Source organism: Acipenser ruthenus, chromosome 28, assembly GCF_902713425.1.
Source record: "Acipenser ruthenus chromosome 28, fAciRut3.2 maternal haplotype, whole genome shotgun sequence".
Classification (NCBI taxonomy): domain Eukaryota; kingdom Metazoa; phylum Chordata; class Actinopteri; order Acipenseriformes; family Acipenseridae; genus Acipenser; species Acipenser ruthenus.
This window is the reverse complement of record NC_081216.1, coordinates 14,819,557-14,843,998: the sequence shown is the minus strand read 5'-3', so window position 1 is coordinate 14,843,998 and position 24,442 is coordinate 14,819,557. Positions and strand designations below refer to the sequence as shown.

The 24,442-nt window shown below is 38.5% G+C and overlaps 1 protein-coding gene across 2 annotated transcripts in view; it reads left to right on the top strand.

The window, feature by feature from the left end:
• Positions 1–24,442, top strand: part of LOC117435123 (USP6 N-terminal-like protein) — a 96,330-nt gene that overhangs the window by 349 nt on the left and 71,539 nt on the right. Inside the window, exon 2 of one of the 2 annotated variants that reach the window (XM_059002980.1) lies at positions 2,838–3,687. The exons of the other annotated variant lie outside the window; for it this stretch is intronic. The gene's annotated coding sequence lies outside the window, so the exon portion shown is untranslated. The remainder of the gene's footprint in view (positions 1–2,837; positions 3,688–24,442) is intronic. 2 annotated transcript variants of the gene reach the window in all.

Below are 24,442 nucleotides of genomic sequence, written 5' to 3'. Positions count from 1 at the left end.
ATTAAAACGTGTTCTTTTGATCTATCCAGCGTTTTGTGACAAACTAAATGTTCAGAGAAGCAGACTTGATTCCAGTTAGCCTGAAGCGCTAATGTTTCCAATGTTAACTCGTCGATTGTGATTCGTTATATTAACAACACAACACTGAACATCGGATTTCCTGTCTAGGTTATTTAAATAGAAGCATAACTAAAGTAGTTGTCTGTGGAATTGATCAAACCGTCGCGTAGCATTAGCACGGATAACTGTGGCATTTTTCTCCCATGGGACAGCAAAACTTAATATTCGAATTCACATTGTAGATAAGAAAATACTTATCATTTTTAAACTGCATGTATTATTCATGGTAAAATATCATGTGCATACTAATAATAAGGGAACATATTTAGAAAGTCGACAAAAAATAAATAACGGTACCTTTCAATTTGACTTGTAGTAGTCATATCAACATGTTTCCAGATGATTAAAAACCAAACGCTTTGAGATATGTCTTCATAGTCACAATCTAACTGTTGTGCGATTATCTTGAAGTTCCATCGTGCATGCGGTAAAATGAACCCTTCTGCAACAGTGATGTTTTGTGCACAAAACCACCCTATTATTGTTTCAGAATCAGATGTGTGTGCCTAATTGTTTAAGTAGTATTACTAAATTATGAATTCATTACAGTTAAAGCTGGGTAAGGTAGCCTCCACAAAACATTTATACTAATGCAGTCCTATAATGAACTACCTATATACATTCTATCTATCTGTCTATATATAAGTATTAAACAGTCAATAATGCTAAATTTAGATATACTAAAAGAACATTGAATATATTGAAAAAATTCTTTTAGCAGTATCGCATGTAATATGGATCTGAGCTATGGCTCTGATACTTCTATTTACATATACTAGGTGTTATATAAGAATATATTTAAGCATATTTCTATATGGAACATGTTTTGACAGATTTCTTTGCTACAGTAAAACACAGTCTTATGTATTTTTTGGCTCTATAGAATTGTAGTGACTTCAAGTCAAAAGATCTACTGGCACGCAGTGATTAAACAGTGTGATTAAATAGAGTGCCTTTATCTGCACCTGGAGTTGTGTGATACTGAAGTCAGTGCTGACATTGCTGCATCAAATTATGTCATGTTGAAAGACAAGCCATTCAGCATGTGGACCGCTGCTTTTCTTCCTAATGCCAAGCTTGTGCGACTGATGGGAGCTACACTTTTTTTGGTTTAAAAATATTCAAACCAAGCTTTAAATGTAGCCTATTTGGTGGCATGTTTGTATTCGTTCTTGTAACAGAATTTAGAAATGACTGTATCCAAGAGATGCAAAGGAAATCAATGCATGAATGGTATCTGTAATACATCACACACTTTCTACTATAAAGATTAGTGTTTCTCTCCTTTCTTCAATGGTTAATTTGATGGGGTGCCAGGAGTAATTTACTCCCAACAGTTCATTTTATCATTTAAATAATATACTTCATCAAAGGCAGGTCTGAAATCCAGGAAGGATGCCGGGCTAGTGTAAGTTTCAAAAAGATCTGCAGATTGTTTTCAAATTGTGAGTGCCTGACAGAGAGCAGGTAAAGTGCTGATAGCTAACAAAATAATTCCATCAACTATTATTATTATTATTATTTATTTCTTAGCAGACGCCCTTATCCAGGGCGACTTACAATTGTTACAAGATATCACATTATACATTATTTCACATTATACAGATATCACATCATTTTTACATACAATTACCCATTTATACAGTTGGGTTTTTACTGGAGCAATCTAGGTAAAGTACCTTGCTCAAGGGTACAACAACAGTGTCCCCCACTGGGGATTGAACCCACAACCCTCCGGTCAAGAGTCAAGAGCCCTAACCACTACTCCACACTGCTCCCCAACTATACCTGTTGTGCACATCTGTTTTCTAAATATATCTCATAAGTGCAGTTTAGAAAGAAACACGTACTTTGACTTTCAAAAATGATAGCTGGTACTTGGATAAAGTGTTGTTTGTGTGTGTTATTTAGGCTTTTACTTCCTAGGTGATTTTACTTGGAGATTGAAATTGTTGCCTGCTACAGTGAAACCTCCCTATTATGGCCAGTCAAGGGACCAACAAAATGTCCATAACAGTGGGGTGTCCTTGCTACTGAAGTTACATGGTCGAAACATTGGCCAAGGAATTTTACTAACATTTTATTTATTCTTCTATGCAAACTGTATAATTTACTTGTTTTGTGTTTTATATATCTAAATCTTCTAGGGAGAAGCAGTGGTTTACATTGCTGATGCGGGGACCTTCATACTGAAAAAGGGGTAGCCTTAATATTGAAGGTTGCTAGATATTACAATCGGCACCGCTTTATTGGGAGGCATTTGAGACGACCTTAGTCACACTTGTTTGTTTATAAATGAAAAGAAAAATAATGAAATCACATCACGTAATGATTACATGTTAAATACATCATTTAAAATACAAGTCAATTGTTTGTTTTTTTTATTCCTAAACTAAACAATTCATGCCAAGATGCCCGATTCCAGCCTTGCTGAAGCACCCCCAGATCATCACCGATCCTCCACCACATTTCACAGTGGGTGCGAGACACTGTGGCTTGTAGGCCTCTCCAGGTCTCCGTCTAACCATTAGACGACCAGGTGTTGGGCAAAGCTGAAAATTGGACTCATTTGGGGGTGCTTCAGCAAGGCTGGAATCGGGCAGATTTGTCTTTGTGAAGGACGCATGAATCAAGCCAAGTACAAGGTTGTCCTGGAAGAAAACTTGCTTCCTTCTGCTCTGACAATGTTCCCCAACTCTGAGGATTGGTTTTTCCAGCAGGACAATGCTCCATGCCACACAGCCAGGTCAATCAAGGTGTGGATGGAGGACCACCAGATCAAGACCCTGTCATGGCCAGCCAAATCTCCAGACCTGAACCCCATTGAAAACCTCTGGAATGTGATCAAGAGGAAGATGGATGGTCACAAGCCATCAAACAAAGCTGAGCTGCTTGAATTTTTGCGCCAGGAGTGGCATAAAGTCACCCAACATCAATGTGAAAGACTGGTGGCGAGCATGCCAAGACGCATGAAAGCTGTGCTTGAAAATCAGGGTTATTCCACCAAATATTGATTTCTGAACTCTTCCTAAGTTAAAACATTAGTATTGTGTTGTTTAAAAATGAATATGAACTTATTTTCTTTGCTTTATTCGAGGTCTGACAACACGCATCAACACGAAAGCATCTTTTTTGTTATTTTGACCAATTGTCATTTTCTGCAAATAAATGCTCTAAATGACAATATTTTTATTTGGAATTTGGGAGAAATGTTGTCAGAAGTTTATAGAAAAAAACAAAAATGTTCATTTTACCCAAACACATACCTATAAATAGTAAAACCAGAGAAACTAATAATTTTGTAGTGGTCTCTTAATTTTTTCCAGAGCTGTATATATATACTGTATATAGTGGCAGAATAGAGGGAGGAAAGGTGAGGTTCAGGACTACATCCCCCAGAATTCCACAGGGTTGGTATTAGCCAGGATTGGAATCACCTGGCTCTAATTTAATGAGGGACATCTGTCTGGGATTAAGCAGGTGTGTAAAATAGCAGGTCTGACAGGGAGGTCTGCGTTAAGGCTAAGGCCTGGAGGAAGCTCTTTGGGTACAGGCTGATATAAAAAGGTATTGTGATACTTTGATAAGTATATGTGTTGTGTTACCGTTAAACGGCCTAGCCGTCTGGTTTTTCGTAGCTTGGACTTGTGAGAAGTTTATTTAAGCACTCCTTGGTGGAGTTAAGCTTTTGTTTGTTTTTGTGTACTGGAAATAAATATGCAGGCACTGCCCTGTTTACACCCTATCTGTTCAAGTACTTCATTTACACTTAAAGGCAGTGTTAAAGATCCCGAAGTGTGGCAAAGCAACCCCATTTTGCCACACTATATATAATAAAATCACATGTTTAAATGGTATTAGCTGATCTTATTTTTCTAACCTGGCTTTTTGTACATGTTTTGGTCAGGTGACAATAGAAATAATGCAGTGAATTGTTATGATCTGCAATAAATACACCTGATATTTAACTTTCAAATTATTATGTTTTATTTAGCAGACGCCTTTATCCAAGGCGACTTACAGAGACTAGGGTGTGTTAACTATGCATCAGCTGCAGAGTCACTTTACAATTACAATCTCACCCGAAAGACGGAGCACAAAGAGGTTAAGTGACTTGCTCAGGGTCACACAATGAGTAAGTGGCTGAGGTGGGATTTGAACTGGGGACCTCCTGGTTACAAGCCCTTTTCTTTAACCACTGGACCACACATTGATTGTGTTATTATATACAGACTGCTTCAGAGTTGCTGTGGCATCAATTTGACAGTACAGATTTGCATGCCCTCTGTTTAATCATAGCACTATGTGTTACAACAAATGGCTCTTTTATGGTAGAAAATAATATCCAGTAACTAAACCTTTTTTTACCCAGTTATTTCAGCTATTACCTGTTACTTAGATCACTGTTTACCATGATCTAATGTCTTACTTGAAGTCTGCCGTTGCTTGGAGAAAAATGTAAAATTAATTAAAAATTCAGTATAAGAAATTAACCACTGTTACAGATTGATCAGAATTCCAGTACATGCTATCTTGTAAATATATACCTTGTGATTTATATTAAGTTAATATGCTATGTTTGGGGTGTCTCTTATTGTAACACAAATCATTTTGCATAGTTTGAGCAGCCAGAGAGCCCTGCTAAAGATGACATCTCTTATAATAGGACACTGTACACACTGCATGCAGTTCTATTATTTATGTATTTATTTTTAAAAACACATCCTTAACTATAGCCACCTTGGCTTAAAGCCCTTGTTTCCTCATTATTTTTGTTTTACTTACATTTTCACTGTTGATGCAATATTTTACTGATACTCAAATGTCCTTGCTTTAATTTCACATTATTCACATTGCCCAGTTCACTTCTTATCAAGTCTCCGGGCTCTTCAGTTTAATCCATCAAGCCAGGCTCTCTGCACACCCAGAGACATTGCCCCTTGTTTTGAGCATAGTGCCATTCACACTACGTTTGGGTATCTGCAAGAAAATAAAATAACGTAAGATTATAAGAATTTAAGAGAAAGCTGTTTGGCTCATCAATCCTAATAGCTGATTGATCTAAAAACGAAGAAGTTTAAGGATGCAAATTGTAAAGGAACAGAGAGTTCAAATTAGTGGACAGGACTAAGTAGAAAACAACTGCCAAAAGCCTCCCCTGGGATATGACGGCACCTCATTATTTTGCTCATTGCTAAAACATATGTTGCTTAGTAAAGAATTCTTCAAGACAAACTTGAGCTATCCACATTAGCTCAGTAACCAAGATGTGAGTGCTGCAGTGCTCAATGTGTTAGCATTGCTGTGTCAGAGCGGAAAATGGCAGTGGTTTGAGTGCTGGTTACTACTTCCTGTTGCATTGTCAGCCAGGCAATAATGAAATTTCACAGTGTGGACTAAAACTTTAATTTCAACACTCTTCCAGCGAGGGCCATTTGTTGCCAATGCTATAACTAGGCCTTCTGATTTTCGGTTTAACCGATAAATAGAACACCCCAGATAGAAAAAAATGTAATCTGAAATAGTTACTCAGTTCATGTTGACTTCACCCATTTCCATTTAAAAAAACCCAAATCCTACTACAAAAAAACAAAAACAAACTACCTTTCCCAGTGTAGTTGGGCAATATCCCTCCTTCCTGACTTGTATCTATCATTGATTCGATCTGAATACTTTAAACACACCCCATCCTCTGAGTAGAATCAGGTTACTATATTTCCATGGGTGGAAGGTTTTCCGTCTGTAGACGAAATTCCTTCAAAATGGCCTCTCACAGGTCCATTCCTATGATTCGTGTAGAAATGGCAAAAAAAAAATTAGGAGGTGGGGTGTATGTTTTTTTTCTTGTGGAAAACTGTAAAATGTTTTCGCATGTACTTGACTTTTGTGACCTTTTGTTTTCTGCTGAACTGTAACTTGATTTAGACCATAGACGCCTAACCCATTGGGCACAGGGAAGGCGAACTATATATTTTGTCTCTCTACTTTTTTGCTCCGTATATACACACTGTTATTCTATGTGTTGTTATGGTTTTGCCTTTAAACGGTTTAAAATATAATAAAAAAAAGTCATTCAGAAGACTTTTCAGAAAAAAAAAAATAAATAAATAAACTAAATAAAAGGCACCCTACACGAACATTGGTTTGACCCATAGTCGGCACTGCACTATTTACAACACATTAGCAGCGGTGAGACTGCAACAGAAGATGCTGTGCAGTCCGTGGAGACTACAAAAAATGATTAATTAAATATAGGCTAGGTAGTTGTTAGTTTAGTTTGTTTTTATTGTCTATTCATGGAATATATGGATTGAAAAAAAGGCAAGAGAGAACCAGACAGGTAATAAGGAAGTCAGCAGGTTCATATTGCTGCGGGGTCATGAACAGGTTTAAGTTCAACACCAACTCTAAATAAAATGTTGTTCCTGTTATTAAGCACTGGTAATAATCTGAAGCAGTTGTATTTCAGAATAGCAGAAGCCCGTTTTTACTTTAGTGAAGTAACTAGAATGTTTTTGTTTTTCATTGCTAACTTGTCGTTCTTTAATGAAATACATTTTCAGCTTTCATATTAAAGCTTGTGTACTTATTCAGTCAAATAATGTATATTCATAGTGTAGGAATTTGCTTGCATCGTTTAAGATGTTTTTAAATTCAAGTAAACTTATTTGTGTATAAAAAATGACAATAGTCACAGTCCTTCTTTCGCAGCCAGTGTCATCTTACTTTAACAGCATGTACCTGAAATCGTAAGAGAATTCATATGTTGCTTATATTACACTCCTTGCAGTGGCAGCTATTACAGTATTGTTTTTAGTTATTTTATTATGGGCAAACTTTGCCCTCTAACTGAATGGACCATATTTAGAAAGGCAAAGACAGAATTTCTTAGAGGAATAAGACCATTTGAATGGTATCTTTCCTGTGCACAAGTTTTTACTGTTAAATAGATACTGCTGAAATAGTTTTATTCAGCAAAAAAAAAAAAGTCTTTGCATTTATATAGTAAACCAGTGCTTCGGACATGGCAAGTATTTTGAACGACCTTAAATTATGGAATGCTTACCTTCAAAAGAACAGTACCTGCTTTTCTTTGTTTAACACTTTCCTTGCAGAGATGCCATTGGTACTGGTTGTGCCATTTGGTGCTACTTGCATGTGTTTGTAATTGTTGCATGCTCAGTAAGTACATATTGAACATTTTATGCTGAAACACCTGCCCAATTTTGTTGGTTTGCAATTACTAAAACCGTAACTTCACAAGAGCAAAGTTGCCTTGGTTTCTTAGAGCTTCTTAATTGTAAATATAAATAAATTTGCCTCTCTACGCTCGGCAGTTAGTCCTTCAGTTTGCCCCCCACTTTTTAACAAAATTAAGTGCCTGTGATTGAGACACAACATTCTTGGACTATTGCTTCTGACATTTGTTTAAAACACTGAATTGTTGTACTGCTTTTAGAATGAAACACTCACTTATAAGTACCAAAATGTTACTGAATAAGGAAGTTTACTTGTCCACAGCTTCTGTATACTCACAGTGAGTATAATATAGATTTTAACAGTGAACAAAATCAATTCGTGAATAACAGGGGCGGATCTAGCCTCGTAGCTTGACTGGCTCACAAAATGACTGATACACAAAAGGCCTCCTGTGACCCCACCTCACCTCACCTCACCTCAACAAATGTGTATAACGTACTTTAAGGAAATGTTCCTTTCAGTGCAGTTTGGAACACATTTACTAGTAAATGTAAATAACATACTAAGAGTACAACAATAATAAGCAATACTTGGGAGTCATTCAAATATAAAAATAGCTTCAGCCTGTTTTTTTTCCACACTTTCTCTATAAGCAGAATTCAACTCCTGATGTACAGGTGTTTTAGTTTGCATCACAGATACAAAATCATTGCCAACTATTACTGCAGCTTTGTGGAATTCTGATTTTTCTTTGTTCTTTCAGTTTTGTAACTGCTGAACCCCAGGTGTTTAAAGGACTTGTGTGTAACCTGCCAAGTTTCTTTGTTTTTTTGTTTTGTTTATTTCTATTATAAACTTATTTTTTAAACAGTGTACAACATTTTACAGCTATTTTTCCTCATCTAACATCTTGTCCCGTGATGGCTAACTGCAACTGTGCTGCAGCACAGTGATCCTGGTTTTATACCTTGATGGGTTTTTTTGGGAGGGCTACATTCTTTCCCTGCACTACTCTCACTGAAAAAGTACATAAATTAATTAATACATAAACACATTGCCATGAGATTTACAGTTTATTTTATTTTAAAATAATAATACAATATTGTATAGGTAATCTCATATAAGCATTTCATGTTTATCATTATAAACATGTTTGTCAATCTTCATGTTTTAATAGTTTCACAAATTGATGGATTGTGCAATAACTAATATCGCTTCCATTCAAAACTAGTACAAAATGTTTTTTTTTTTTTTTTTTTAAATATAGCGTTTAAATCTAAAAAATATGGTAAATGGCAAACTAGGTTAGCAATACTAAAATTGAAAGAAAACACATTATTACATTTTTTGCCAGGGAAAGTTTGACTTGAAATGCTTCTAAACAGTAAACTTCTTTTAAAACATCCCAACAAGTACAGGCTTGACCACGAAGTGTTATAAATTACACAACACGATTTCTTGTAATCCACTAACACCTTAGCGACTATGGTGGGGTTTTTCTTTTGTAAATTTACTAGATTGCTGCATTTAAATGTCAGGTTCATGTATTAAGAAAGCAGTATCACTTATTTGCTAATTTACAAAAAACGTAAATAATACCTTAAGTTAAAAAGGTTAGTCTGTGCCTTGCCAGAGGCTGCAAGGGCAGACATTTCTGTGTTTCTTTGTAACCAATAGAATATCCGCTTTTCCCCGCAGCTAGCCAATCAGAAGTAATAGGGGTGGGACGTAAACACTTTAAAAAATGTTTGTGTAGGTGCTAGACTTCCGCAGTTCAGTTTTCAGACACTTGCGTGGCCCTCTAGAAATATACCCGGAGTGTGTTTCAAGCAACAGAACGAACATAGGAAAAATAAATAAATAAAAAACTATTTGTCTAACTGGCAAAGTATAACTGCAAAACTTGTTGTCCTTCACACAAATCTTGTTGTCCCGGGCGTCGCGCGATATGAATTGCACACCCCTGAATGTTGGTAAACTATCAGACCTACCTAGAGAACTTCTTTTCGTTTTGGTTAGTACAGTACTCTGTGAACATTCATGGTGTATTCTCTATTTATAATTCTGTGTTTGTCCTGTTGGTAACTTTACCATTCAATTGCACGACTACAGTATCTATCACAAACATTTGGAGAAATGACATGCTGAATGGAGCACTGCATTAGTGCCGGATTATGCTGATTTTATGAATCGCTAAAAGCTTTCCAATTATCTGATGGAAAGAGCTAATTAAGGAAATGAAAACTTTCACACAAATGTAGCGTAAATATTGTCTCATGCAGACTTGTGTAACCAGAAGCTTATTGTGTAACTTTATCCAGTGGAAGGAGGGTAAGATGAGGTTGTATAATACACTGGGGAGACTAGCCTATTCTGGTTACCACAGCACCAAAGGGACATTGTGGTCCTGGAGACGGCTCAAAGAAGAGAAACCAGACTAATCCTTGGGTAGGAATGAGCTATAAAAATAGGCTGAAAGAACTGAATCTTTTAAGCCTAGAACATAGAAAACTTAGGGGAGACTTGATTTGAAGTTAGCCTTAACTAGTACTTTAAGTGCAATGTGTAGTTACCTACAGTACTGTGCTGTTTGGGGTAGGCTATTGTTTTTAAAATTTCTGAATTTTTTTTATTTTTTTTATTGGTGTAGTACACATCTCTGTCATTTTTGAAAGCTGGAATTGCTATATTATGCAGAACATAGCAAACCACAAATATTTTTGCACACATTTTTGGGAGATAATTACAGCACACCTCCAGATCTGTCCAAACACCTGAAACGCATCCTAATAATCCAACTCTCCTAACATATTTCAGGGTTTAAATACTCTCGACTCTTGACCCTATTCCTGTTGACAGGAATCTCGGCCACAAAAGCATTAAGAGCAGCCATTTCTTCTGCCAAAACACCCTCGTTAACACCCTCGTTATTACATTAATATAAGCCTGCATGTATAAATGTGTATTCCATTACACAAGAGTAGATGTTGAAACTTCATGCTGATTTGAACTCGGCTCTCACCAAGATAAGCACCAACTAAGACATAGCTTTACAGTAAACTAATGTGATCCATCTGTGTCTCCATTCATTTGCGTTTCCTTCCATATGATGATGTAGATATCCTTCTGTCTGGTGTTGATGGCTGAAGTGTAATGCTGGCTCCAGGGATCAGCTTATTTGCCTCCCTGGCGCATCAGCACACACAACGGCTGTGATGCTGGCTCCGGGGATCAACCACAGTGCACTCTCCCCAGCGCATCAGCATGACAACCGTCTGGATCGAGCGATGTAGGGTACATCTCTGGGGTCTTCAAGTGGGCATCTTCCATCCTCGGTGTTTCGTCGACTAGCCCACGACACCTCAAGAGGGCTCGACGGTGATTCTGGCGTCCCAGCATCACCCCCCTCCGTCCCCCACTCAACTCAGCCCAGCTTACTTACCCGTACATCAGCGTTTCTTTCTTTCTACTGTGCTTGAGATCCCCAGCCAGAATTGTTCCGTCTCAACCACAGCCAGTTGCGGCTCCTCTCTGCTGCTTCAGATAAGTTCTTCACTGTGCGACGCAACTCTTGGCCACTGAATCCGACGTCTCTGAGAAACCAGGTTGTAGAGTGTGCCACAAATCCTCGACAACCCACCTCCACTGGGTAAACCCGGACTCTCCATCCTCACTGTTCCGCTTCAGAGGCTAGTTGAGCATATCGCAGTTTTCTTCCTCTCATACGCCTCATCTACAGCATCCTCCCATGGCACTGTTAACTCTAGCAGGTGAACAAGGCGTGCTGATAAATAAAGTTTGCAACATGTTGGCTATTTTTAATTATCAGCAAAGCACCACAATGTCAAAAAAATCACAAATAGTAATAATAAAAATACAAATCTAGTCGTGGAAGCCTAAGTAGAAAAATGTATGGTTATAAATGGAACTAAAATGTTTAAGTGTGGAAGTTTTGTTTTTAGTACTGCATGGCACACTCACTTGGGCATTTTAGCAGGGCGTAGCAAAGGCTGTGCAGTTTCTATAGAGTTTGTGTTGATGCTTTTAATAAAGCTGTTTAGTATTGCAGTAGAAAACCCCAGTCTGCTGCTGGCAGTTGCTGATTTGTTTTGGTCTTTGTTGCTTGTACGAGGCAGTGACAGTGTCTGCAGGTGGTACCAGCTTCCAGATGGGCCTATGAATAGACTGAGTGTGAAATGTTTCACCATTTAATTCTCTCAGAAGGTGATATGTGTACCATTGCATTTGCCTATTGAAATTAGAGATCAGCAAGTTTACTTTAAAGCAAAATATTTCTGACTTATGTTTGAAATACAGTGAAACTGTAAGATGAAACCAGAATTATTAGAAGATTTTAAAATGATTTAAAATAGGGCTAGCCATGGTTCATTGAGCTCAACTATATGGCTCTTTGGAAGTTTCCCTTTGTATTGGGTTTGAAAAGACAGCAAGAACAGAATCTGTAGTCTTAGGCAGAAGCAAGCATATTGATGCACCATATTGCAGCATATTAACATTGTGTTTTACACGATGTCATCGCTACAGGCTGTGAAAAGTGTAGTTGTTTCTTTTTTGTCCCTTATAAATATATGTATATTTATTTATTTATGTGTGTGTGTGTGTATATATATATATATATATATATATATATATATATATATATATATATATATATATAATGTATAATATATTACATTGTCTTTTATTTTCTTATTCTTTTTACAATATTTTTTGTAATTACTGTGTGAAGCGCCTTGAAACTCTTGGTGCTCAACAAATAGTTTATTTATTTTATTTATTATATATATATATATATATATATATATATATATATATATATATATATATATATATATATATATATATATATAATATATATTATATATACACTGATGCACAATGAAAACGCAACAGTCTGAGTTTTACATCAATAGCTCATTGGGCACTGTGGCAAAGTGGTTTGCAATGCGCAGGTGTAGTGGTGATGTGATTACGAAACAGAAGACGGACTACAAAGTTGACGGTCCAAACAATACGTTTATTTTGTAATCCCAGTCTGGCGACCGCAAAGAATATTCCCAATTTCCAAATAATAAACACAGTTCGAAAAAATAAACACAGTAGAACACACACAAAGACACACACCCGATCACAAGTCTAGAGTGAGTGCTAAAGTGCTTGTGGTGAAATACAATTTATTTGTGCACATTTGTGAAGTGTTGTCCGGGTTTATTGCTGGCCTGTAGCGATAGCTCCGGATCGTGTTAGCCGTCTAATAATCACAAACAGTACAAACAGTACAGACTCAACAAACAAACAAAAGACTCATGGTTAAATCACAGTTCTCCTTTCTTGGTTTCAGCTTAACCATAACAAAAGGAACAGATCACCTAGCCACGTCTCCTTTTGTACCATCAGTCACACCCCCTTGGTTAGCGAGTGCAACCGTTTCTCCTCCAATCTGCGGTTGCCACATCACTTCCCTTCTGGGGTGATGACTTGGTGTACCGTAGCTCTGCCCCCTTGCTAGATGGCCGACTTCCACCTAACCCTTGGAATGAATTGTCTTACCATCCAGTCTGGGGCACTCTGTTCCCTTTACACAGCGCCCTCACAGGTCGGGAGGGAGATTTATAGCCAAGATTCATTCTTTGTCACAGGCACGTTAGATAATGTTATTTACATTTTAAATAATGAGCAGATTGTTTGAGTAGTATTGTTCCTTGGGATAACAAAATACTGAGCTCAAGTCATGTGATTTCATAAAAACGCCAGGTGCTCAGTGTTTGATATTTGAGTTGTTAATATTGCCAAAGTGAGTTGATTAACCCTTTGCGGTCCATTTATTAATTGCGCGTCAGGCACATCAGGTCTAATTAATTTTCACATGCGCAGTTAATTTTAGACGCGCTGTTTAAAAGTATTTTTTTCCACAGTCAAACGGGTTTAAATGGCCCTGCATATCAACATAGCACTCACTAGGCATCTCCAGCCCCGCCCCACCCTTTCGTTTGCTATAGTGTTCACCTATGTAAGAAATAAATAATAATAATAATAATAGTCGTACATACCGATCGATCATCTCCGGATCACTCGTTTTATCACCAAACTCCTCAATAATGCGATCCAAGTCATTATTTTATTACTATAACATCTCAAAAAAGCTCTGCAAATGTCCGTGTTTTCTGTGCGCTGATTCAGTCAGCCAACTTGTTTACTTACGACCCGCCCCGTTATCTGATACCAGATACCATGTATGACTAATCATGAGATACACCTTTTTTTTTTTTTTTTTTTCGACTTGTCTCGGCTCTTGTCGCTCCCACTCGGCAATTGAATGGTTTTCTCGGCTTTTTCCGGAGAAAAAACGACTAGAAACCCGTTTTTTGCGTTGCTATAATGATGTCAGACCCAGTCCGACAATGAGGTGGCAGCAGAGAGAGTGGTGGAGTGTTTTATTCACCAATGAATGCCGTGTGTGGCGATGTCATGGTGAGCGTTATGCTGACTTTTGCCTGTTCAAGCCAACCGGTGGGGCAGCGGAAGTGTGATGTTTTGGGGAGGAATCTCCTTTAACACAAGAATGCCTTTGGTGCAAATTGAGGACAACCTTACTGCTCAGCAATACATTGACTAAGTCCTTGAGGTAACAATTTTTCCGTTCCTGCAAGCCAATCCGGACGTGTCGATTTTCCAGCAGGACAATGCAACATGACACAGTGCTAGGATTACAGTTGCACGACTTCAAGAAAACAATGTCAAGGTCTTGCCATGGTCCAATAGAACATCTGTGAGACCAAATCACCAAATTGCCATCCACAGGAGATAACTGTGACCAGCCAACCTTCGCCAGCTGGCTGCAGTTGCACAGGAAGAGTGGCAGAACATCCAACAGCAATCAATCCAGAGGCTGTTCAGGTCTATGCGTCAACGCTGCCAGGATTGTGTTAATGCTAAGTGATTTCATACCCGATACTAACTGTAATGTTTTCATTTTGACAGTGTGTCATTTTTCATACTAAAAACTTAGCAAGATTGTTTGATCTGTTTGTGATAATGAATACAAAATTAATGTTAATAAATAAATTACTTTCACTGCATAGTTACTACATATAAACAACAAGACCAAAATCTATATTTGACGTACATATTTCTTATAGCATTTAAGTATTTAGATCAAATTCAAAATTAAAGTTTGAATAAGTCATCAGATCATTTGAGACTTCAGTACTTTCAAGTTGTCTGAAACCTGAATTATAAAACTTAATTTAATATTAATTAACCTCATGGTGAAACTACAAACAAACCACCATCATTTTTGTTTTAATTTAGAAGGGTTAAGGCTGAGATATTGATGTGGGTCACAAGGCAAGTAAAACCACTAGATACACGATGACAAGGGCAGCAGGAAGTGGCAGATCAGCTGGTTTGGTCACTGTGTTTTACTCGGCCTTTTGCAGTAACTGTGATGATTTTGGAATCCAGAATATTCTGAAATGAATTCAGCATACTGCAGGTATATCAGCTAAATGAATGGCAAGCAAATAAAAAGATTTTCGCAGGGTCCTTCGGCTACAGGACATTATGAACATTCAAATGTAAACCACAAGTGACATCAAAGACTTAGGGTAGGAGACACTTCACACAAAGAGTGGTGAGGTTATGGAATGAGTTACCTACTGTAGCCTTGTTGCTGATGCTGAATCACTGGGATCCTTTAAGACCAAGCTCAACAAAGTTTTGAGAGCAATAAGCTACTAGGAACCGGACGAGCACAGAGGGGTCAGATGGCCTCCTCATTTGTAAATGTTCTTATGATCTTAGTAGTGATTGACTTAATGTAAAGGTCTCAAGGCATCACCCCTCCAGCAGTATTTATGGTACCTGATATATTGCAAAAAAGAACATATTAGAATGCCTAAGATTCACTTCTCTGATACCGTTTTCACACAAAGCTAGTCCACCTCACATCCAAACTTAATATTTCCACCTCTGGCGATAACTTCACAACGAAGTTTGCCTAATCTTCTAATTAATACGTTCATTTAAGCATATAGAGCTCTGGCCAAAAGTTTTGCATCACCTAGAATATTATTACACCAAAAAATAAAAAAATGAGCAAGTAGCTATGACAGGGTTTAAGTAGCAGCTCCCTGCTTTATGAAACGAGTAGGAGTAAATGTAAACATCTAACATTATGTACATCCAGCTGTTCATCATTGTGATGCAGAGCACTCGCCATTGCCTGATGAAGTTTCTATTTCGATCTTCTTTTTTTGTAACAGTGGTTAGCAAACTACTGTTGTGCAGACACTGCAGACTGAACAACTCATTTGAGCACTATCGTTATTAAACTCTAGCCATGGGTACATCTTCAGCCAGTTGCTTGAAAATCTTTTTTTTTTTATTTGAAATTGGCAATTATTTTTGCTTATTTTCTCCCCAATTTGGTAAGCCCAATTCTTGTTTATTTCAACCCTGCCACCCCCGCGCTGACTCGAGGGATGAAGACGGACACACGCGTTCTCCGAAACATGTGCCGTCAGCTGTCCGCATCTTTTCACTCTGCAGGCACGCCATGCAACCACCTTGGAGCTACAGTGTCACAGGACCACGCAGCTCTGGACAACTTTACATGCAGCCCGCAGGTGCCCGGCCAGTCTACTGGGGTCGCTGGTGCATGGTGAGCTGAGGACACCCTGGCCAACCTAAGCCCGCCCCCCCTGCGTGGCGGTCTGCCAATTGTGCACTGCCCCCTGGGAACTCCCATCCACGGTCGGCAGTGGAGTAGCCTGGACTCGAACCGGCGACCTCCAGGCTATAGGGTGCATCCTGCACTCCATGCAGAGTTTCTTTACCGGATGCACCACTCGGGAGCCCACTGAAAATCATTTACTTTTCCTTTACTGACATTGCTTATTTGTGCTGTTGTATCACTAAGGCTGTATAGCTGTATATAAGCCTAGTCTAATCTATGTATTAGTCAGTGGTGTGTGACAGTTTAGTAAAAAATACCCTGAATATTTATTTTTTTTATACCATTTGATTTTTACAATGGATAAGTGACATTTATTTTTGTAACAATTAGGCTGTGTTTGTTTGAATTAATTTCATCAACATAATAGGCACTCTGTATTTCTTTTTTGTTGTTTTATGAGTATGAAATCACCTTGGTGCCCTTGGGTTGGATTTATGTTTTGCCTTTTTGTCCCCTAGAACTGCCGGTGCCCCTGAATCTTCACGTCCAACGAGGCAACATTGCCTTGCCCTTCATGACCTTAACTTCATGCCCTGTAGTCCTGCATCGTCTGCTTTAGGTTCTGTATAGTAGCGATGACACACTTTAAAATGTTTTTAATCTGATTATGAACGTTACCACTGCCCCTCCCTCCCCCTTTCATTGTGGTGGGAATCTTTTTGTTACTTGCTTTTATATGCAAATATTTATCAGCTAGATCTGTTAATTTTAACTAGAGTACAGGAAATGATTGGGATAAAGAATCAGCAACTTTTCATATGTAGCATTGTATTTTAAATATCTATGTAGGAACATAAGAAAAGTCTGAGAATGAGAAAAGGCCATTCGGCCCATCAAGGCTTATCAAGCCTTGTCCCTTGTTAGCACACCATTCTCCCCTACTGGGGAGCAACCAATTTAATAGTGGAGAATCTCGTCTTTTTTATGTTCCCAGTGTTTTAGGTACTACTGCTTCACCTGGTAGGCTTTCCATGCATTTATAACTGTGTAACAAAAGGGCTTCCTACCATCTGTTCTAAACTTCCTTATACTCCGCTTCCATTTATGCCCCCTCGTTCTTCTCCCTGGCTAAATTTGAAGTAGTGTCTTGGGTTAATGTTATCTATACCATTTATGATTTTAAAGATTTCAATCAAGCCCCCTCTTTCTCTTCTTTGTAGTTTTTGTCTGCATTTCTATTGATTGGAAACACCTTTCAGGGTGTACCAGATAAACTACTATTCCCAGAAGACACTGCGCGTCCATATGCCTATTGCATTGTGACAGCGAGAACATCAGTAAATTGAGATATTTTCAAAGTTTCATATTCTGATGTGACTTCCTTTCCCTGGGAACAAATCTAGTTGTTTTAGTGTTGTTTTTTTCTCTGTTCGTGTTTGTTGGAAGTTGTGTTTGTGTTATTTTAGCCCCAGCAGTGTTTGTTTATCCAGCGAGGGTAAACTGTTTCACTTTCTTTTCACCTGTACGGTATATAATTATTTTGTTGGTCAATTAAGTCTCATATATTGTTTGCAAAGTATGTACCAATGTCGTGTACAGTGCATTTTTAAACATAGCAGTGTGTAACAATTACGTTTTTTAGAATAAACTATGATGGGCAACTGTTTGCTTTTCTCTGTTGGCTAGTGGAGCAAATGCATTTAACAGACAAATTGGGGTACACCTGTTTAGACTGCACTTGTAGATATATTGATCTGCCCCTCCTACTATGCACTGGACTTCCCTGATCTGCACCACGTTACTGGACCCTGAGCTGATGCACTGTCCTTGCACTGATACACTACTGTTATGTCATAGTAGATATAACTTGACATCCTAACTTGTTACATCCTCATTCATATTGTATTTTAGTAGTATTTTTTGCATTTACTGTAACCTATACTTTATTTAAATATTAATCTTGCATTGTAACACTATACTGCCCTATAACACCTGTATGTCACATTTAATAATAATAATTAATAATAATAATAATAATAATAATAATAATAATAATACTAATAATATGAAAAGTGCTGTCAGTCTGAATACAATGCTGGGAGTTTAAGAGGACCCTAAGCCCTCTGCCTTTTTTCTCCTTTCCCATTTATTTTGGCCACCAGCTGCCACTTTTATTTACAGTATCTATCTATCTATCTCTCTATCTATCTCTATCTTTCTATCTATCAAAAAAAACAGAGCATGGGTGGTAGGTGTTGCAGCTCTCAGTAGGATGTGCAATACTGCAAAATAAACAACAGTGAACTCTGCTTTGTCATTTCAATGTTTGAATCAATTTCATTTGGTTAAAATATATTATTAATAAGTCATGTAAGCTGCAGTGTCAGTTGTACCAGAGCATGGTTACAGGTTATTTTCAGCGCTATGAAAAGCGTGTTTGTGTGAGAAACGGATGAGTGGTCAGGCTAGCTATCTGTGCAGTTTTAGGTATTTTGAGCTTCAACATCATAATTTGTCATGCCTCATTTGTAATTTGTCATGTGATGTTATGTTCTTAAAGCTGAAGTCACTGCGTATAGTACCTAGTGATGGGACAGTGTAGTCAAATACACCATTACACGAAAATAAAAAACTATTCGAATAGCATATTACATATTCGAGTACTCGAAATAGACTTGTATTAGCTAGGCTACTAGTAGAAGCTGCTAGTAAATACTGCTGCTTGATAAGTGTTCGAAGAGCGTTGAACCCCGCGCGTTCATGTGAATGAGATGCATGCATTGCTTGTAACAGCAAAGTTCTACAGTAAATGTATTCTGTTTGAAATTGCTGCCAATTTTGTTTCCATGTTTTCAGCTAATGTTAACAGATCCCCTGCTTGAGTTCCCCTGTAATGACTGCACACAGCTGCTGTTGGTAGGCAGTTGTGAAACAGCTTCCAGGAGCACGGCTACCTTTGTAAACAAATGGATATAGCAAGTGCTGAAAAGGAAGACAAACTTTGGTAACATTGAAATTAGAAAGCTAATTTAGCTTTATGATAAATATAAAGACGTACTAAATGCTAAGTAGAACAAAGCAATGACTAATAAGAAAACAGCATGGAAGTTTTTTTTAACTCTGGATGGCAGTACAATGTGAAACATCTACTGTTGACTTTCTATGAATGGATGGAGTAACGTCAACATTTGCACTGACCATTAAAAGTACAACCAGGTATCCTTGTTTTTGAATTATTTACAAGTTATTGAATAAACAAAGTAACTTGAAGAAATCATTCTCGTCTTGGACGGCTGGGTCCTCCGAAGAGTGAGGTAGAGCCGCACCAGTCCCCTGCAAGAGAGGGAGCGCCGCACCAGTCCCCTGCAAGAGCAGGAGACTACACGCTGCTCCCACCGTCGCCAGGAGACTACACGCTGCTCCCACCTCCGTCGCCAGGAGACTACACACTGCTCCCACCTCCGTCGCCAGGAGCAGAGCAGCAGGAGCTGCCTCTGCCTCTGCCACCTCCAGGAGCAGAGCAGCAGGAGCTGCCTCTGCATCCGCCACCTCCAGGAGCAGAGCAGCAGGAGCTGCCTCTGGCTCCACCGCCACCTCCACCAGCAGAGGGTGAATACCTGCTGGTTGCACCTTCATTGTCGCGGGAGGACTGCTTGCCCCTCCCACCTCCACCAGCAGAGGGTGAATACCTGCTGGTTCCGCCTTCATCGCTATGGGAAGATTGCTTGCCGCTCCCACTTCCACCACCAGAGGAGCTACAGCTGAGTTTCACACAGCCCAAGAATGCCTGCCTCGCCTCGCTTCGGCCAAGGATGCCTGCCTCGCTTCACCCAAGGATGCCAGCCTCGCATCGCCCGGGGCTGCCTGTTGCTCCGCATCGCCCGGGGCTGCCTGTTGCTCCGCATCGCCCGGGGCTGCCTGTTGCTCCGCATCGCCCGGGGCTGCCTGTTGCTCCGCATCGCCCGGGGCTGCCTGTTGCTCCGCATCGCCCGGGGCTGCCTGTTGCTCCGCATCGCCCGGGGCTGCCTGTTGCTCCGCATCGCTGCAGGAGATACTGTGGTCGGAGCCCCGGAAAAGGGAGCTGCCTGCTACGAAGAAGGGGGGAGGTCAGGAGACCACCCCCCAAGCAGCCTTTCCGCTGCCAGGACTACCCCGGCTGGAGAAGCCAGACTGGGGACTATTAATGTCTCTGCTGACAGCATTTCCGCTGTCAGCTGGGAAGCTGCCGGCTTTGAAGAAGGGGGAGGTCAGGGGACCACCTGCCCCTGCAGCTTTTCCGCTGCCAGGACTGCCCCGGCTGAAGGAGTCAGCCTGGGAGCTGTCGGCAGTTATGCTGACAGCATTGCCAGTAGCAGCCTGTGTGTATTCTTGTGTTTTATGTTGTATGTTGCGTGTGGTGTGTTAATGTTGGTGTATAGAGATGGCTGCACAGGATATAAATGGGTGTGTGCAGCATGAGTTATTTAAAATGTATAATTGTATTGTAATCACTTCACGTGCATTTAAAGTATATAATATGTGAGCACGAGGTTGCACATAATAAATTCACGTGCTGGGATTCAAGTGAATGATTAATTAGTAATTGAATTCCGGCACAACAGATGCACGTTTCACTCACTCGGGGTTGTGTGTTCGGTGAGTGGAGAATGGGTGTGGAGAGGAGGTAAAATAAATGCTAATAAAAAGATAATATTATTATTATTATTATTATTATTATTATTATTATTATTATTAATAATAATAACTGTTTAGACTCACTGTGTTTGTTTGTCTGTCCGTCCATTGTTTGTTTTAGTGTTAATCCGTTTTGTTTGTCTGTTTATTTTGGCCTCAAGTGCCGTGTCCTGTTCTGTTTAAAAACTTTTGTTTGTTTATTAAATGTACTGAGCGCAGCCATTGTGTCTCAGTTTCAAGCCCAGTACCATCTGTCAGTGTGTTTCTTTCTGGCCTGAAGTCCTCCCTGCAGCTAGCCTGTCGCAGTATGTTACTAAGAAAATGTTTAAACGTAACTTTTTGAGAATCTTCTTAATCAGGAAATCCATCATAATAAGCACTCCAATAGAACATTTTATTATTTTGTTTATAAATTACAGCAAAATGTATGTTTTTTAATTGAGTTATTTATTTTTTGTGTGAGCATCTGCGCAATGAAAAGTAGTATTATTGGGTGATATGGAACTAAAAAGCTATTGGTCGCAGCTGTATTGTGGGTTTCGTGTTATAAAAAGAGACGAGGGACCATTGAAGTAAAAATGAAAATAAAGTGTATTTAAACACAATATACTGAAGACGGAAATAAATGTTTTGAACAAGCAGTATCAGGACTGTAATCAGGTAAGATAGTGCCAGGATTTGTTTTTTATTTATTTTATTTTATTTTTTAAAATTCATTTTGACAGGTGTTTTGAAAGTATGAGTCTGACTCAGTTTCAATAAAATGACATAGACAGGCCCTTTGAAAGTTTTATTCAGTGGAGGCTGAAGTTTGAAAAATGTAAGCCTTTAATGGCTTTATCGCAGGATTTACAATCTGTACTAAGATGCTAAATTGTAGGATATACTGACTATTTCTCTAAGTGTCAATTTGACTATTCCACATAGACAGATTATTTTCAATAATGTAAGTGTTGTAGTATTTATTAAAACACTTTCAGACATTTTAAAGTTGTAGGAAACTTGGACTTGATTTAGGGGATAATGGCTGATTCAGGCACAGGCCACAGCAATGACATTGTCACTGTTACTACTTTTATAAGTTTATTTATTTATTTACCTCTGTTTGTCTGAAATACTCATTGTAGTCCACTGGAAGGGTTTTTGAGAGTAGGGTTCGAGAGTCTGTGTGAAGCATTTTTAGTAAGCACTGGTTTAATTAGTGTCATCTGTCAGCTGTGCTTCATTTGTCATTCTCTTATTGCATAATAACAGAATGGCTGATAGAAAACAATTGGAGAACAGCATAATAATCTGTACTTGCACTATACAGACTGTACAGTTTAGAGTTGAAATGTTTTCCAGGTCTTAAACATCTAGAATTGCTCCCAAATGTTTAACAATGCAGACCAAATTAGAGGTCAGCTGTAGTCTTCTTCATATAGTAGGATGGTGTAAGGTTATTTCAATTCACTGCTTATTTAAAGCTTTTTCCATAGAACGTTGTGCTCATGTAGGCTCACATTCATTTTGTTGTGTATCATTAAACGTTTCAGTACTCTAATGGAGGGCTTCTTGTGGTGGCTTTATTTTGATTAGTTGTAAACATTTGTAGTATGATACAATTTAAACATTTAGGAAATTAAACAGGACCCAGGGTTGATCCAGGATTTAACTAGAAAACCCATTACAGATGTCACTGGCCACTATCTGGTTTAAAATACATTAATATCTGAGCTTGTTCTTGATGTCATAAGTTCATTGTGTGACCTTGGTTACATTTGTTTGCAATAAATACTTTACATATCAGACTGTATACATGAGCTGGTTTTTAACACAGTAGAATACTCTGGTGTATCAAGCCTTCCTGCTTCACAAGAAATGAGACACTCTGCTCCACGTTAATATTCTTCTATGCAACACACAGGCCAATTTATTCTGGATCTCAATGGCAGGATTCTGTTTTTAATACTTGGACATTTATATTACAGTGTGTACCAGAATCTGGAGATGTGTGGATTCAAGTGTATGTATGTCTGTCTGTATTTGTAGCACTTTTTAAATATTCCAGGAGAGCTGCTTGTCCAGTTGAGAGAAAAACATGGTACGAAGGGTTCGATTTGAAGGATTTTTTTCTGATTGTCCCATGGACTGGTTGACCGTATAAATTAAGTTACATATAAACAACAGGGTTAATACAGTAATATGCAAATTTACAATAGTGTACTACAGTGTATGTAGTTCTTAAAGTTTCTTCCTAAAGAACGGCACTGCAAACCACATATCTTACACAGCTCAAAGTGACAGGCACTTTTACAGGGATGCACCCATTGTGTTTTTTGGGGCCGATTCCAATTACCTATATTCCATATCAATAAATGGCAGATACCGATTACGATAGAGATATTTGTTTTCCATTATTAATAATGCAATTGTAAATCATCACTTAAAATTATAATTTGACACTTGACAATGTATTTAAGCTTTAAACTGAACACATCACAGATTTTACTTATTGTAGGTATTTAGATACATTCTGGCAGAAGTGAATTTAGCAAAACACTGGTAAATCTATAGCATGTGACACGTTTACTGAACTTATATGCATAATGTACATGCAGTGGTGGGCGGACTTACTAAATAGTGGTATCAGAGGTCGCACTACACTAAAACCTGCATTTTATAAATCTACACATTTTTTACAGATTCTATTGCATTATTCATATTACAGTTCTGTTTAATGCTTCAAACATGAAGTACACCATTTACCATGAAAAACGAGTGTACTACTAGAAATAATAAAAGTAAAGACAAACATCGAAAAACGTTATTTTGAAATCTTTTAGTGTAATATGCATCCAACATATGTGTCAGACACATAACCTAACAGAAAACACATAGACAAGGTGTCAATGAGAACTATTTTTGCATCCTCACCACATGATTACACACATTTAAAGGGTAAATGGAGACAGTATTGTGCTCTACTGCAGTAGTAAATGCACTAATTAGCAGTACAATGTTTTCTGATCTTCAATAACAATTAAAATATAAAATCTATATGGGTTATACAATATATTGCATGTTATGACTTTGTTATTACAATTGTGCTGACAAATCCTGCCAGGACACACTATTTGGCACAACACCGGTACCTGAAACAAAGGTCCAAGAAACGCAGATGATGAACTGTATGAAAAGAATTGGAAAGCCCCAAGCATACAAAGTGGTTATGCATTAACAGAACTATTATAGAGCGTTAACATGACTAAAAGTTTGCAAACAAAAAAAGTTATAAATAAGATTACACTTCCTACTGCGAGCCTCCACAGTCACAACAGTGTGCTCTGACCAATGGCGAGTTTGCTTGATTGATGGGAAGACCCACATGCATGGGATGGCAGAGCGGAGATTGAAGATGAAAACTCTTACCCCCATGCTGAATTGAAGTCTAACAACACAGATTTGAGACAGAGCTTACAAGAGCGGATAATAATAATAATAATAATAATCTCTAGTGAAACGCTGATTACAGAATATAGTATTTTATTAATAAGTGTCAATTCTGATTCCTACGCATTCCGTCACCTGCAGGACATGCATCTACATCCCATAATAGTACTGCGAGCTGCAGACTGAAACTGCAAGATGTTGCTACAGTATGTACACTGCTGAAATGGTTTCCGCTGGTTTCCAGCATCTCTATGATCTTTAGCTACTGTACCACTGCATATATGCTAGCACACACCAATGCAGGAAGCGTCAGCTTTC